The sequence below is a fragment of the Pseudorasbora parva genome, chromosome 8 (genome assembly GCF_024679245.1).
Source record: "Pseudorasbora parva isolate DD20220531a chromosome 8, ASM2467924v1, whole genome shotgun sequence".
Taxonomy (NCBI): domain Eukaryota; kingdom Metazoa; phylum Chordata; class Actinopteri; order Cypriniformes; family Gobionidae; genus Pseudorasbora; species Pseudorasbora parva.
The window spans coordinates 15,915,771-15,923,655 of NC_090179.1; the positions used below are offsets into that span (position 1 = coordinate 15,915,771).

General features: G+C 38.3%; 1 non-coding gene across 1 annotated transcript; it reads right to left on the reverse strand.

Moving 5' to 3' along the window:
- Positions 1–5,045: 5,045 nt before the first annotated feature.
- On the reverse strand, positions 5,046–5,119 carry trnai-aau (transfer RNA isoleucine (anticodon AAU)). The gene has a single exon. It is a non-coding gene; the product is annotated as a tRNA-Ile (tRNA).
- Positions 5,120–7,885: the final 2,766 nt, after the last annotated feature.

Consider the following 7,885-nt stretch of genomic DNA (forward strand, 5'->3'; position numbering starts at 1 on the left):
ATTACATTAACTAATAATGTAAATTAATGTATTCAAAGCCATGCATTCTGACAGTTGTCTGTTTAAATAATAATTTATCATATATAACAATTTGCCAAGGTATTACTATGTTATGACTTTACTTGTTGAGGCACATGACTATTAACTAATTGTTAAGTAATATGTCATTGTGGTTATGGCTTTTGAATTCATTTTGAATTAGTTAATAGTATCTTGCTCATCATCTGTTTGATGCAGCTAATGTAACGTCTATATCAAGTTTAACCCCTATACTGCGTTATCTGCTTCCTTGTCTCTTATGAATTGCAAATCTAACAAAATTCTTAATTGCAGTATCTAATCTTATAATTTGTTCAATTAAAGCATTACATATCACTCCCAAAAGAATTTATCTTTTTACTTTCGGTACTTGAGTACGTTTTAAATCGGATACTTTTGTACTTTTACTCAAGTGATGTTTGAATTGAGGACTTCTTTTACTGGAGTCATTTTTTTATTTAGGTATATATACTTTTACTCGAGTATAACTTTTGAGTACTTTACCACCCCTGGCTTCAACCAGGTGCCATTTGATCTTTGCCTTGAGCACATCAACAAAACCCGAAAGGTTGCAGGAGGATTGGTAGGCATCACTCGAAATGAGACAGCTAGAAACCCTTGGTCTATCACCTACAATGAACGTGCATCTTTATCACAGGACACTAGATCCCTGTTTGGACTGACACAGGATGGAGAAGATGATGAAGACAACCACCAAGACTGCCTTCCATCAAGACTCAGAAGGGATAATGATGACGTCATTGGACTTGTAGACCAACTACAGAGAGACCATGTCTTCCAACTGGAGAATATGAATGGGTTGGTGTCTTTGACAACCGGTGATGTTGCTTCAGAAGATATAAAGAGTGACCTTACTGCACTTTTTCAGCATCATCAAATCCCCCACTTATTTCAATTTCAAGACCATACTGAATGAAAAGCCTTTCAAGTTCAATTGAAGTTAATTGTGTTCCTCCTCCAACCACCAGTCTTGGTTGTCTTCATCATCTTCTCCATCCTGTGTCAGTCCAAATCGGGATCTAGTGTCCTGTGATAAAGATGCATGTTCATTGTACGTGATAGACCAAGGGTTTCTAGCTGTCTCCTTTCGAGTGATGCCTACCAATCCTCCTGCAACCTTTTCGGTTTTGTTGATGTGCTCAAGGCAAAGATCAAATGGCACCTGGTTGAAGCTGTGTTTGGCCTCTTTGACTACAAAATCACCATCTAGGAATTCCTAGTAGACCCGTGGTGCCGTCTGTGCCAGATGTACCATGTCTGCTATGAATACAGCATCCCATTTTGTGTGATCATATGCAGCAAACAAGGGCATCATGCTCTTGAAGGTTGACATGTAAAGCTTCCAGTCACCACATCTCAGTGCCCGTGTGAATGCCAAAAGAATAGACACAAGATACAATTGTCGCCAGAAGGTAATTGTTGGTTTGTTTTCATTAGCCTTCCAGCAGATCCATTAGCCTAGGGATCTGCTGCTTCATGCCAAATGAAGAAGCACTGACACAACAGTCCCCTTTGTGGTGTGATACTCTTGTGGTATTTATTGATTACTATTTTTTAATGATCATGCTTGCACATAAATGGGATTATGTTGCACATTTGCCCAAAGTTACAGTAGATAACTTTGCAAATGGAAGCACTTTGGGGGGAAAAATCCGCTTTTACCACTTTTAAGATTATAGTGTTAAAATGGACAAAAACATTTCTAAGCTGACAACCTGGCTAAAACACATGTTGGGGGGTTAAATATTAATACTGGATAGGTTGTATGCTTGTACCAAAAAGTGTCCGACAAAGTTTTAATATCAGTTTTGGCCCCCTGACTGGAGCAGTCCTTTCATGAAGCAAAGCCGCATGGGACACAGCATCATCAATTGGTTAATTAAATATCACTTTTTAACATGTTTAAATTGAAATAAAAATATATATGCATGTGCATCAGTATGTAAGTATGTTTGATTGTTTAAATGTTTATTTAGTTTTTATTTATATACTAAAACTGTGTTTTTTTTTGTTTGTTGCCTCAGGGCAACACTATGCAGTTAGACCACTTTTGTTCAGGCAATATCATAGGGTAAGGACCATATGGTGCATTCAAGTGCTCCTGGAAAGTTTGCTTTTACAAGTTCAGAAAACTCAAAGAATGTGCATTATGTGTATCTTTTATGTGTTTTTTTTTAATTATTATTATTAACACCGATCAGGCATAACATTATGACTAATATTGTGTTGGTCCCCGTTTTGCTGCCAAGACAGCCCTGACCCGTCGAGGCATGGACTCCACTAGACCCCTGAAGGTGTGCTGTGGTATCTGGCTCAAGATGTTAGCAGTAGATCCTTTAAGTCCTGTAAGCTGTGAGGTGGGGCCTCCATGGATCGGGCTTGTTTGTTCAGCACATCCCACAGATGCTCGATTGAATTGAGATCTGGGGAATTTGGAAGCCAAGTCAACACCTCAAACTCGTTGTTGTGCTCCTCAAACCATTCCTGAACAATTTGTGCTTTGTGGAAGTGTGAAAGAGTTAAAGAGGCCACAGCCACCAGGGAATACTGTTTCCATGAAAGGCTGAACATGGTCAGCAACAATGCTTAGGTAGGTGGTATGTGTCAAAGTAACATCCACACGGAAGGCAGGACCAAAGGTTTCCCAGCAGAACATTACCCAAAGCATCACACTGCCTCCGCCGGCACTTCTTCCCATAGTGCATCCTGGGGCCATGTGTTCCCCAGGTAAGCCACCCACACGCACCTGTCCATCCACATGATGTAAAAGAAAATGTGATTCCTCAGACCAGGCAACCTTCTTCCATTGCTCCGTGGTCCAGTTCTGATGCTCACGGGCCACTGTTGGTGCTTTCGGCGGGGTCAGTGGTCAGCATGGGCAACCTGACGGGTCTCAATGAGCCTTGGCCGCCCATGACCCTGTGGCCGGTTCACCACTGTTCCTTCCTTGGAGCACTTTTGATAGATATTGACCACTGCAGACCGGGAACAGCCCACAAGAGCTGCAGTTTTGGAGATGCTCTGACCCAGTCGTCTAGCCATTACATTTTGGCCCTTGTCAAACTCGCTCAAATCCTTGCGCTTGCCCATTTTTCCTGCTTCTAACACATCAACTTTGAGGACAAATTGTTTACTTGCTGCCTAATATATCCCACACACTAACAGGAGCCGTGATGAAGAGATAATCAGTGTTACTCACGTCACCTGTCAGTGGTCATCATGTTATGCCTGATTGGTGTATGAATATAATACATGAGGTGTTAGTTGGAGTTAGTAGTATTGTTTTTGTATTTTTTGATGTAAAATAAAACGATCTAATGCACATATTTCTTGTTTTCCCTATTCCACCTATGTAGAAAACCTTGGAGTTTTAGGACCGTTATAGCACAGTGACTACGTTTATGGACAACAATACTCCGATATTAATCTGATTAAGACAATACTCTGATTAAGAGGCTACCATGTAGACAGCGATTTCTAATTACCTTAATCTGATTAAAGTCATAATCTAACTAAACATAAAACGGATTAAGACATGTGGAGTATGCCTATTTTAGTCGCATTATCAGAGACATGTACACACCTTAATCTAACTATTAATGTCATGTCGGAGATTTCACCGCATTTTGTGACAGGACACATAACGTTACGCACAACAGGGAGTGCAGAGGGGAGGCTTTGTGGGTTGGAGCCTCTGCCCTTTTTGAAAATTAATCAAAAGTGCCCCTTTCAACAATATCATCGATAATATTGTGGCCAATAAAACATAATTGGAATTATACTTAATATAACAACGTGCAGTGGCGTAGCACCAAATTTTGGGCCCTGGGTACAGACCATCTTGCTGGGCCCCCGTACCATGTATGTGTATGTATAGAAAACGGACTTTCCCTGCCTCGGGCCCTGGTTACTCAGTGCCCTTTATCCCCCCAGTCCCACGCCCCTGACAACGTGTACAAAACAGTAACAAATGGTGGAAAAGTCGCGTTTATCTTTTACGGATCTGTCAGTCTGAAAAGTCGTTGCCATAACGCGCTGCTATGGGCGGTGTGTGTTTTACTTGACTGTTCATTGTGAACACTGCGTCCTCTCTCTCTATTTTTATTTTTGTTGTAATTATTATGCTCATTGTAAAAGTAAAATACAATAAGTTTGTATCTATAATCGCAAACCAGATGGGTCATTAGTGAACGCCTGTGGCTCGACGGCAGGAAAAACAATCCAAAGAGTCATGATTTTTAAACCTTTTTCATCATTAATCAAAGCTATTATTCTAAATGTAGGCTGTCAATAAGGAGGAAAGAGGGGCAGTGTCTCTTCAAAAAAAAAAAAAAAAAAAAAGAGGCAATATTACAAAAATAAATCAACGTAAATGTAGATATAAAACATTATAAAAACGCATGTTTTGTTATACTTCTTAATGTAAAGTAACAATGTCCAACAGCGACACCCGCAGGTGAAGTTAGCGGGTTTCCTGAGCCTATAAAATTAACACACCTGCCAAAGTCACGCTATGATTGGATGTTGGAGAACATAGCGTGGCATGGGGACGTAATGATGTGCCATAATCGATCTATGTTCTAGCACATGTAAAACGGGAACATGAACGGAGTACTCTAAAAGCAACTCATGTAAACACCTTAATCAGAATATTGTCTTATTTAGAATAAGGTCAATAATTAGATTACTGCTGTCCATGTAAACGTAGTCAGTGTTGCCCTGAGGCAACAAACCAAAATCTGGTTCAGGGGTGGGGGGGGCAACATTTTTTATGATGGATATATTATCAGGGACCCCCCAAGCTCCCAAAAATTGGGATGAAATATTTTTTCCCCAAAAAATAAAAAGTCATGCCATAGATGGTTAATACTTATTGTCTATAACAAAAGTTTTAACACAATGATTCACAAACTGTAAATTGACTGGCAACATTTGCACATTGGCAACATTTTCACATGTGCAAATTCTTGGTCAAAAAAACTTGATGGCCAGTACGGGGATCGAACCCGCGACCTTGGCGTTATTAGCACCACGCTCTAACCAACTGAGCTAACCGGCCACACGTCATCATGTCATATCTGTAATTTCTCTCAAAACTACATCAGATCAGCCCATTATTTGACTAAATATCAATTTAAAACGTAGTGCAGGGCAAATCGTATGTACACTAAAGCATTGCCAAAAGTCATTGTATTGGGACAACAAATCATTGAATTCAGGTGTTGTATGAAATCAAGAACCAATGCAGAAGCTGCTACATACATTTGAGAAAGAATGGGTCGCTATCAGGAGCTCAGTGAATTCAGACGTGGTCCTGCGATTGCCTAGGCTAGCGATTGCCATCAGTCCATTCGCGAAATGTCCTCACGACAGCGGTCAGTTGTATTATAACAAATGTGGAAGCTGCAGCATTTGGGAACAACTTTCATTGAATTGGAAACAATATTTTGTATTTATAATGTCACACTTACTGTGACGTAGGCTACTGTTTTTTTTTTGTTTTTTTTTTTTTCATAAAGAAAAATATAGAGATGGATTTTAGGAAGGGAGTCCCTCATAAAAGTTCATCATAGTTGGGGGTCCTTGGCATCATAAAGTTTGAAAACCCCTGGTGTAAAGCACGCCACCGCAGGACTCTAGCCTCCGGGACCCAGAAAAAAAAAAGTTTTTTTGAATTCTGTATTTTTTTCATGTCATTACATTGTTTAGAGAATACGAAACAAATGGGCACATTTATTTTTTGAATTTTGAATGACATGGAATTGCATGTTTTAGCAAAAACAATGGGATTTATTTTTAATTTACAAATACATTTTTAAGTTTCAGGATTTTTTTTAAACAAACTTTGTTTAAAAATGAGTCTGAACTATGTTATGAAATATATAACTGAATGCTTTGATATGTTACTTCATGCAATATGTGGAGAAAATGGCCATACTTGGATTTTCCCATTCAATGTATCGATACATTGCATCCAATTTGCATATGAATGTGTTCTTGGTGCAACATGTAGCCTCATGTAGTTTCACGTGTAGTTTCTTTCCCTATTCACTTGTTGTGTCTCCAAAATGCCTGATATACAGGATTTAAGTCCTGGTTTCCACTACAGTGGACATTTATGAAATCAATGCCCTGTTTTGTAACAAAGTCATATTTTGATTAGAAACCCCATAACAAACATTTGTTGTCTGTGCAAAGCCCCAGGATGTGCTCTTTAAAGGACATCTTGACACAAAACTGTGAGATGTATGATGTCACACAACTCACTAAAATATAATGTCCACAGTGGACAAAAGTCTATTACTAGGTCCCAGGAGGCTAAAGAAGTGGAGACGTGTTCTCTGGAGTGACCAATCACGCTTCTCTGAAAAAAGAAAAAGAAAAAAACAGCAACAACTCACTGCAATTGAATTATAAAGCTTCGATTAGCCAGGAGAAAGAAGATCGTCATATAGGCTACACCTAGGATGACTTGAGGGTGAGTAGGCCTAAATCATGGGCTAATTTTCATTATTATTATTATTTTTTTATTATTATTTATCAATTATCTACTGTGAAATAGATTAATTCATTTGTTTAGCCAATGCATTGCACAAAACTCACAGCTGCATTTGCATTCTCTCACCGCTAGACGTCAGTAGAGCATCTCGACTGAACTACGGTGTTTTTTTTACTGGTGTTTAAAATATGATAAATATTTAATATATATGATACATTAACATAAGCTGTAATCACTGTTTTCTCCAGAACGACTGTACAGCCAAATCAAATTTTGTTGCAATATTGTCCTGTTTAACAATGTGAAGCTGCTTTGAAACAATCGTCATTGTAAAAGCGCTGTATAAATAAAGCTGATAATTTATTAACTTTAAACATTCACTGAAAGGGACTTCTGTTGATTTTGTGCTTCTGACGTTTTTTAAGTGTGACTTTGTATCTTTTGTGACTTTTTATTGTAAAGTAGCCTAGTAATAAAAAAGAGGGCCACTGTCCTGCAAAGTTTAGATCCAACCCCAATTAAACACCTGAACCAGCAAATCAAGGTCTGACTAGGATACTAGAAATGGGTGTGTTGAGGCAAGATGATCTGCTTATCTGTAATTGCCAATGTGGACCTGCAAAGATGACTAAATCAAGATTATTATCCACAGTATATTTCACTTTAATAAAAAACAACAACAACAACAAAAACATTAAATCACCAGAATCAAGATTAAAATATATATATTTTAGCTCTATAAAATATTGATTTCTACAGTTTTTTCAACAAATGTTGGATTTCACACATTTCACGACCACTCCATTCTAAAGTTCTCTTGGGTAAAATTTGAGCTCTGGCAATTTTTAAAGTAAAAAGTAAAAGACGTGATGGGAAAGAGGAAGTGGTGTTGTTGGTTCTGCAGCTGGTGTTCTTTCTGCAAACCCGAGCTTCAGGAAACTGCTTGTTGGGTGAAACTATAGGACTTTGTGATGGCAGCCAAACAATAAGTTGTTTCAGAGGTGTTAGTATGAGATACAAGTAAGAATATTCTGGTGAACAATGCACTGTAATAAAATATTTAAAAATTATTTTCTCAATTTCTCAATTTCCAGTTTTATTTAAACCATGGAAACACCAAAGACACTTTAATATATGTGTTTTTATGTTTGCATAAATTCATAGACAGAAAACAAATCATTGCTGTATAGCTCAACACAGTTAGTCTAATTGTTTTAATCTTTTTCTTGATATACCGCGTTTACTATGTTTTACGATTCCTGAAATGGATCTCACTGCAGTGCAACAAGTGTCTCATAGTAGCCGCCGAGTGAATGCACAGAGTAG